This window comes from Lutjanus erythropterus, unplaced genomic scaffold (assembly GCF_056507025.1).
Source record: "Lutjanus erythropterus isolate fLutEry1 unplaced genomic scaffold, fLutEry1.hap2 Scaffold_155, whole genome shotgun sequence".
NCBI classification, from domain to species: Eukaryota; Metazoa; Chordata; class Actinopteri; order Lutjaniformes; family Lutjanidae; genus Lutjanus; species Lutjanus erythropterus.
The window spans coordinates 897,501-906,899 of record NW_028146632.1 but is presented as its reverse complement, the minus strand read 5'-3'; the positions used below and the strand labels follow the sequence as shown (position 1 = coordinate 906,899).

Below are 9,399 nucleotides of genomic sequence, written 5' to 3'. Positions count from 1 at the left end.
GTCTCTACCACCATCCCTTCAAAAGTTATCCCCCGAAACCAGTCGAGGTATGCACCAGAGTCCTCAAGGTTCTGGTTCAGTCCCTTCCCGACCTCGTAGAGACTCGATGGTGGCACCGTTGGATCCTGAATGTCCAAAAATGGGGGTGCAGAGCTTGGTTTCAAGTCTCTACCACCATCCCTTCAAAAGTTATCCCCCGAAACCAGTCGAGGTATGCACCAGAGTCCTCAAGGTTCTGGTTGACCCACTTACCGACCTCGTAGAGACTCGAGGGTGGCACCGTTGGATCCGGAATGTCCAAAAATGGGGGTGCAGAGCTTGGTTTCAAGTCTCTACCACCATCCTTTCAAAAGTTATCCCCCGAAAACCAGTGGAGGTATGATAATGACATGGTGGTAGGGTTATAACCTAACACTGACAGGGTCCGTGACGTCATGACATTCCCTTTGATGACATCACAGCCACCTAACATTCTGATGTGTTCACTTGTGTGTGTGTGTGTGTGGGTGGGTGAGTGTGTGTGTGGGTGTGTGTGTACAGACAAAGTTATGGGGGTGCAGAGCCTGCTTGCAAGTCTGTACCACATTCACTTCAAAAGTTATTCCACAAAAACCCATTGAGGTATGCACCAGAGTCCTCGAGGTTCTAGTTGACCCACTTCCCAACCTTGTAGAGACTCGATGGTGGTACCCTTGGATCCGGAATGTCCGAAAATGGGGGTGCGGAGCTTAGTTTCACGTCTCTACCACCTTTCCTTCAAACGTTATCCTCCGAAAACCCATCGAGGTATGCACCAGAGTCCTCAAGGTTCTGGTAGACCCACTTACCGACCTCGTAGAGACTCGAGGGTGGCACCGTTTGATCCTGAATGCTCAAAAATGGGAGTGCAGAGCTTGCTTTCAAGTCTCTACCACCATCCCTTCAAACGTTATCCTCCGAAAACCCATCGAGGTATGCACCAGAGTCCTCAAGGTTCTGGTTCAGTCCCTTCCCGACCTCGTAGAGACTCGATGGTGGCACCGTTGGATCCGGAATGTCCAAAAATGGGGGTGCAGAGCTTACTTTCAAGTCTCTACCACCATCCCTTCAAAAGTTATCCCCCGAAACCAGTCGAGGTATGCACCAGAGTCCTCAAGGTTCTGGTTGACCCACTTCCCGACCTCGTAGAGACTCGATGGTGGCACCGTTGGATCCGGAATGTCCAAAAATTGGGGTGCAGAGCTTGGTTTCAAGTCTCTATCACCATCCCTTCAAAAGTTATCCCCCGAAACCAGTCGAGGTATGCACCAGAGTCCTCAAAGTTCTGGTTGACCCACTTACCGACCTCGTAGAGACTCGAGGGTGGCACCGTTGGATCCGGAATGTCCAAAAATGGGGGTGCAGAGCTTGGTTTCAAGTCTCTACCACCATCCCTTCAAAAGTTATCCCCCGAAAACCAGTGGAGGTATGATAATGACATGGTGCTAGGATTATAACCTAACACTCATCACAGAGCCCATGCTAGATCAAAGCACAGGGTCTGTGACGTCATCACATTCCCTTTGATGACATCACAGCCACCTAACATTCTGATGTGTTCACTTGTGTGTGTGTGTGTGGGTGGGTGAGTGTGTGTGTGGGTGTGTGTGTACAGACAAAGTTATGGGGGTGCAGAGCCTGCTTGCAAGTCTGTACCACATTCACTTCAAAAGTTATTCCACAAAAACCCATCGAGGTATGAACCAGAGTCCTCGAGGTTCTAGTTGACCCACTTCCCAACCTTGTAGAGACTCGATGGTGGTACCCTTGGATCCGGAATGCTCAAAAATGGGGTTGCAGAGCTGGCTTTCAAGTCTCTACCACCATCCCTTCAAACGTTATCCTCCGAAAACCCATCGAGGTATGCACCAGAGTCCTCAAGGTTCTGGTTCAGTCCCTTCCCGACCTCGTAGAGACTCGATGTTTGCACCGTTGGATCCAGAATGTCCGAAAATGGGGGTGCAGAGCTTAGTTTCAAGTCTCTACCACCTTGCCTTCAAACGTTATCCTCCGAAAACCCATCGAGGTATGCACCAGAGTCCTCAACCTTCTGGTTCAGTCCCTTCCCGACCTCATAGGGACTCGATGTTGGCACCGTTGGATCCGGAATACTCAAAAATGGGGGTGCAGAGCTTGCTTCCTAGTCTCTACCGCCATCCCTTCAAAAGTTATCCCCCGAAAACCCGTCGAGGTATGCACCAGAGTCCTCGAGGTTCTGGTTGACCCACTTCCCGACCTCGTAGAGACTCGATGGTGGTACCATTGGAACCGGAATGTCCGCAAATGGGGGTGCAGAGCTTGGTTTCAAGTCTCTATCACCATCCCTTGAAAAGTTATCCCCCGAAAACCTGATTGGCTAGTGAGCTAAATATGGTTAAAAAAAAGACTAAAACAATGAATACGCGTAATAGTTTTTTTGTTTTGTTTTTTTTAAAAAGGTAATTGAGAAACATATGAATTAATAAATGTTTTAAATCTATTTCTACATTTTCATACACAAAGTCTGCACAGTGTGATTTCTCAGCACCTTTAAAATGTGTCTTTGTCCCTGCTTCCTTCGCTTACGGCCATACCACCCTGAACACGCCCGATCTCGTCCGATCTCGGAAGCTAAGCAGGGTCGGGCCTGGTTAGTACTTGGATGGGAGACCGCCTGGGAATACCAGGTGCTGTAAGCTTTTTCAAACAGCAGAGGGCGCTGCTGCCTCCTCAGTGGATGCAGATTTTTGTATGTCTCTGGACTCTCAATTACATCAGTTATCAGCCTCACAAAACTATTCCTTATTTCAAGGAGAGAAGAGAATAAGTTGACTGTTCAGAATAATTCTGCTCCCATTAACTCTGGATGATTAGCTCCAAAAACAATAGTCTCTCACTCCCCAAAGACTGTGTGCGCTCATGTAAATACATATAGCATGTAGCTTGAGAAGTATATATGATACAGTCCATCAACAGAAACTATTCCAAAATTAACTACAGTTGTAGATCATTTAATAAAATTTTCCAAATACCCATCATCGATTAGATTTTTCTCTGCAACATGAATGTTATGTGTATCATTTGGAGGTGTAACTGCTGTCCTCAACTCACAGAAACTTTAAACATAGTCAAAGACATGGCCTATGATCTGCAGATTTATTTTTAAATTGCAGCTTTTAGAATAATGTCTATGACATGTTGGACAGCAGGTTTAAGGGTGCAGCAGCTCACTTACCGTAGATGTGGTGAGGTTCTGGTTGACCCACTTCCCGACCTCGTAGAGACTCGGTGGTGGTACCGTTGGATCCGGAATGTCTGCAAATGGGGTGGGGGGGGGGAGGGACAGAGCTTGGTTTCAAGTCTCTACCACCTTCCCTTCAAAAGTTATCCCCCGAAAACGTGTCGAGGTATGCACCAGAGTCCTCGAGGTTCTGGTTGACCCACTTCCTGACGTCGTAGAGACTCGATGGTGGTACCATCGGAACCGGAATGTCCGCAAATGGGGGCGCAGAGCTTGGTTTCAAGTCTCTACCACCTTCCCTTCAAAAGTTATCCCCCGAAAACGTGTCGAGGTATGCACCAGAGTCCTCGAGGTTCTGGTTGACCCACTTCCTGACGTCGTAGAGACTCGATGGTGGTACCATCGGAACCGGAATGTCCGCAAATGGGGGCGCAGAGCTTGGTTTCAAGTCTCTACCACCTTCCCTTCAAAAGTTATCCCCCGAAAACGTGTCGAGGTATGCACCAGAGTCCTCGAGGTTCTGGTTGACCCACTTCCTGACGTCGTAGAGACTCGATGGTGGTACCATCGGAACCGGAATGTCCGCAAATGGGGGCGCAGAGCTTGGTTTCAAGTCTCTACCACCTTCCCTTCAAAAGTTATCCCCCGAAAACATGTCGAGGTATGATAATGACATGGTGGTAGGGTTATGACCTAAACACTGATGGCATCACAGAGCCCATGCTAGATCAAAGCACAGGGTCTGTGACGTCATCACATTTCCTTTGATGACATCACAGCCACGTAACATTCTGATGTGTTCACTTGTGTGTGTGTGTGTGTGTGCGTGTGTGTGTGGTGTGTGTGTGTGTGTGTGTGTGTACAGACAAGTTATGGGGGTGCAGAGCCTGTAGAGACTCGATGGTGGTACCTTTCGATCCGGAATGTCCGAAAATGGGGCGCCAGAGCCTGGTTTCAAGTCTGTATCACTTTCCCTTCAAAAGTTAATCCACAAAAACCCATGGAGGTATGCACCAGAGTTCTGGTTGACCCACTTCCCGACCTCGTAGAGACTCGATGGTGGTACCGTCGGATCCGGAATGTCCGCAAAGGGGGATGCAGAGCTTGATTTCAAGTCTCTACCGCCATCCCTTCAAAAGTTATCCCCCGAAAACCCGTCGAGGTATGCACCAGAGTCCTCGAGGTTCTGGTTGACCCACTTCCCGACCTCGTAGAGACTCGATGGTGGTACCATTGGAACCGGAATGTCCGCAAATGGGGGTGCAGAGCTTGGTTTCAAGTCTCTATCACCATCCCTTGAAAAGTTATCCCCCGAAAACCTGATTGGCTAGTGAGCTAAATATGGTTAAAAAAAAGACTAAAACAATGAATACGCGTAATAGTTTTTTTGTTTTGTTTTTTTTAAAAAGGTAATTGAGAAACATATGAATTAATAAATGTTTTAAATCTATTTCTACATTTTCATACACAAAGTCTGCACAGTGTGATTTCTCAGCACCTTTAAAATGTGTCTTTGTCCCTGCTTCCTTCGCTTACGGCCATACCACCCTGAACACGCCCGATCTCGTCCGATCTCGGAAGCTAAGCAGGGTCGGGCCTGGTTAGTACTTGGATGGGAGACCGCCTGGGAATACCAGGTGCTGTAAGCTTTTTCAAACAGCAGAGGGCGCTGCTGCCTCCTCAGTGGATGCAGATTTTTGTATGTCTCTGGACTCTCAATTACATCAGTTATCAGCCTCACAAAACTATTCCTTATTTCAAGGAGAGAAGAGAATAAGTTGACTGTTCAGAATAATTCTGCTCCCATTAACTCTGGATGATTAGCTCCAAAAACAATAGTCTCTCACTCCCCAAAGACTGTGTGCGCTCATGTAAATACATATAGCATGTAGCTTGAGAAGTATATATGATACAGTCCATCAACAGAAACTATTCCAAAATTAACTACAGTTGTAGATCATTTAATAAAATTTTCCAAATACCCATCATTGATTAGATTTTTCTCTGCAACATGAATGTTATGTGTATCATTTGGAGGTGTAACTGCTGTCCTCAACTCACAGAAACTTTAAACATAGTCAAAGACATGGCCTATGATCTGCAGATTTATTTTTAAATTGCAGCTTTTAGAATAATGTCTATGACATGTTGGACAGCAGGTTTAAGGGTGCAGCAGCTCACTTACCGTAGATGTGGTGAGGTTCTGGTTGACCCACTTCCCGACCTCGTAGAGACTCGATGGTGGTACCGTTGGATCCGGAATGTCTGCAAATGGGGTGGGGGTGGGGGGGGGGGGTGACAGAGCTTGGTTTCAAGTCTCTACCACCTTCCCCTCAAAAGTTATCCCCCGAAAACGTGTCGAGGTATGCACCAGAGTCCTCGAGGTTCTGGTTGACCCACTTCCTGACGTCGTAGAGACTCGATGGTGGTACCATCGGAACCGGAATGTCCGCAAATGGGGGCGCAGAGCTTGGTTTCAAGTCTCTACCACCTTCCCTTCAAAAGTTATCCCCCGAAAACGTGTCGAGGTATGCACCAGAGTCCTCGAGGTTCTGGTTGACCCACTTCCTGACGTCGTAGAGACTCGATGGTGGTACCATCGGATCCGGAATGCTCAAAAATGGGGGTGCAGAGCTTGCTTTCAAGTCTCTACCACCATCCCTTCAAACGTTATCCTCCGAAAACCCATCGAGGTATGCACCAGAGTCCTCAAGCTTCTGGTTCAGTCCCTTCCCGACCTCGTAGAGACTCGAGGATGGCACCGTTGGATCCGGAATTTCCAAAAATGGGGGTGCAGAGCTTGGTGTCAAGTCTCTACCACCATCCCTTCAAAAGTTATCCTCCGAAACCAGTCGAGGTATGCACCAGAGTCCTCAAGGTTCTGGTTCACCCACTTACCGACCTCGTAGAGACTCGAGGGTGGCACCGTTGGATCCGGAATGTCCAAAAATGGGTGTGCAGAGCTTGGTTTCAAGTCTCTACCACCATCCTTTCAAAAGTTATCCCCCAAAAACCAGTGGAGGTATGATAATGACATGGTGCTAGGATTATAACCTAACACTGATGTCATCACAGAGCCCATGCTAGATCAAAGCACAGCGTCTGTGACGTCATCACATTCCCTTTGATGACATCACAGCCACCTAACATTCTGATGTGTTCACTTGTGTGTGCGTGTGTGGGTGGGTGAGTGTGTGTGTGGGTGTGTGTGTACAGACAAAGTTATGGGGGTGCAGAGCCTGCTTGCAAGTCTGTACCACATTCACTTCAAAAGTTATTCCACAAAAACCCATCGAGGTATGCACCAGAGTCCTCGAGGTTCTAGTTGACCCACTTCCCAACCTTGTAGAGACTCGATGGTGGTACCCTTGGATCCGGAATGTCCGAAAATGGGGGTGCAGAGCTTAGTTTAACGTCTCTACCACCTTTCTTTCAAACGTTATCCTCCGAAAACCCATCAAGGTATGCACCAGAGTCCTCAAGGTTCTGGTTCAGTCCCTTCCCGACCTCGTAGAGACTCGATGGTGGCACCGTTGGATCCGGAATGCTCAAAAATGTGGGTGCAGAGCTTGCTTTCAAGTCTCTACCACCATCCCCTCAAAAGTTATCCCCCGAAACCAGTCGAGGTATGCACCAGAGTCCTCAAGGTTCTGGTTGACCCACTTACCGACCTCTTAGAGACTCGAGGGTGGCACCGTTGGATCCGGAATGTCCAAAAATGGGGGTGCAGAGCTTGGTTTCTGTTGTGGAATTTGCCTCACTTGCCTCACTAGCTCTTAGATTGTTCCCTGAGTCTCTCTTTATATGGGTGACAATGCAGTCGTGAAGGGTCCAGTCATAGGTCATCTAACCTGAACAGGCACACTAGTAGTTGGTCACTCTGCACAACTACAGTCCACAGCTGCACAAGTAGGAGAGTAGTGCATCCCCCAGATACTTTCTCCTGAGGTCCCAAGGCAGACAGACTGTCTCCACATTCTCTATCAGGGCACAATACATGAGCAAGGCCGACAGATACAGTGATTTAGAGCAAAGAGGTGCATAGCTTCTTGTTTTGCACTTATGCCCAACAGAATTTGTGTACACATAGATAGACACATCAGGCCCATACATGGTGGCGTGTGAAATTCCAGCGAATGTCAGGGAACAGTTAAATACCTTCACTCGAGAAATGGGTTGGCAGTCACAATATTCTCAGTGTACTGCTAATCTGAATTCTCCTCGATCGAGCTTCATTAAATACTCCTGTGTAAGTCATCTGGGACTCCCGAACTCTTCTTCAGTGTCTGAGTGAACCATTCTTCAGAATTTCCACTACAATCATCACCAGCAGCAGCAGCAGCAGCTCCTCCTCCTCCTCCTCCTCCTCCTCCTCCTCCACATCAACAACATGATCATCATCACCAGCAGCAGCAGCAGCTCAGGAGCCTCCTCCTCCTCCACAACGACGACAACAACAACAACAACAACAAGAACAACAACAACAGCAGCAGCCTCCTCCTCAACAACAACAACAACAACAACAACAACAGCAGCAGCAGCAGCATCCTCCTCCTCCACAACAACAACAACAACAACAACAGCAGCAGCAGCCTCCTCCACCACAACAACAACAACAACAACGACAGCAGCAGCAGCAGCCTCCTCCTCCACAACAACAACAACAACAACAACAACAGCAGCAGCAGCCTCCTCCTCCACAACAAAAACAACAACAACAGCAGCAGCCTCCTCCTCCACAACAACAACAACAACAGCAGCAGCAGCAGCCTCCTCCTCCACAACAACAACAACAACAACAGCAGCAGCAGCCTCCTCCTCCATAACAACAACAACAACAGCAGCAGCAGCAGCCTCCTCCTCCACAACAACAACAACAACAACAGCAGCAGCAGCCTCCTCCTCAGCAGCAACAACAACAACAACAACAACAACAACAACAACAACAGCAGCAGCAGCCTCCTCCTCAGCAACAACAACAACAACAACAACAACAACAGCAGCAGCCTCCTCCTCAACAACAACAACAACAACAACAACAACAGCAGCAGCAGCCTCCTCCTCCACAACAACAACAACAACAGCAGCAGCAGCCTCCTCCTCCACAACAACAACAACAACAACAGCAGCAGCAGCCTCCTCCTCCATAACAACAACAACAACAACAACAACAGCAGCAGCCTCCTCCTCCACAACAACAACAACAACAACAGCAGCAGCAGCCTCCTCCTCAGCAGCAACAACAACAACAACAACAACAACAACAGCAGCAGCAGCCTCCTCCTCCTCAATAACAACAACAACAACAACAACAGCAGCAGCAGCAGCCTCCTCCTCCACAACAACAACAACAAGAACAACAACAGCAGCAGCAGCAGCCTCCTCCTCCACAACAACAACAACAACAACAACAACAGCAGCAGCAGCCTCCTCCTCCACAACAAAAACAACAACAACAACAGCAGCAGCCTCCTCCTCCACAACAACAACAACAACAGCAGCAGCAGCAGCCTGCTCCTCCTCCACAACAACAACAACAACAACAACAGCAGCAGCAGCCTCCTCCTCCACAACAACAACAACAACAACAACAACAACAACAACAACAGCAGCAGCAGCAGCCTCCTCCTCCACAACAACAACAACAACAGCAGCAGCAGCAGCCTCCTCCTCCACAACAACAACAACAACAACAACAACAACAGCAGCAGCCTCCTCCTCCACAACAACAACAACTGTCGTGACAAAAAAGCTCAGAAAAATAGGCCAGTAAGGTCTGGGCTTAGAGCCACAACACCCTAAAAACCTTAATAAAAAACACTGTTAACACTTGTATATTTTCAGAGTTCAAAACCATCAAAAAGAAGAATCAAGCAAAGTCTGGACAAATCACTGGAGGAGCAACAAAGTTCTGCCACACAAAGTTTATTGATCTCTCTAGGTAGAAAAATCAACAAGCTTGAGTCAAACCCAGGTTTAGACTGAAGAAAGAGGTGCAAAACACCTTGTTATATACTGTTTAGGAGGCTCTAGGAGCCTCCTCCCACTTTGAACATTTTGGCTCACAATCAAACATAATTGTGTAGTAAATTTTACCTTATGGGATCATAATGTCATTCGTTTTCTAACAAATTGCTGTTTAAAAATGGTAAAAGAACAGC

General features: G+C 47.8%; 2 non-coding genes across 2 annotated transcripts; both read left to right on the top strand.

The window, feature by feature from the left end:
• The first annotated feature begins 2,577 nt into the window (after nt 1-2,577).
• Nucleotides 2,578-2,696, top strand: LOC146304338 (5S ribosomal RNA). The gene has a single exon (XR_014769442.1). It is a non-coding gene; the product is annotated as a 5S ribosomal RNA (ribosomal RNA).
• Nucleotides 2,697-4,768: 2,072 nt separating this feature from the next.
• LOC146304337 (5S ribosomal RNA) lies at nt 4,769-4,887 on the top strand. Its single transcript, XR_014769431.1, has one exon. It is a non-coding gene; the product is annotated as a 5S ribosomal RNA (ribosomal RNA).
• The last annotated feature ends 4,512 nt before the right edge of the window (nt 4,888-9,399 follow it).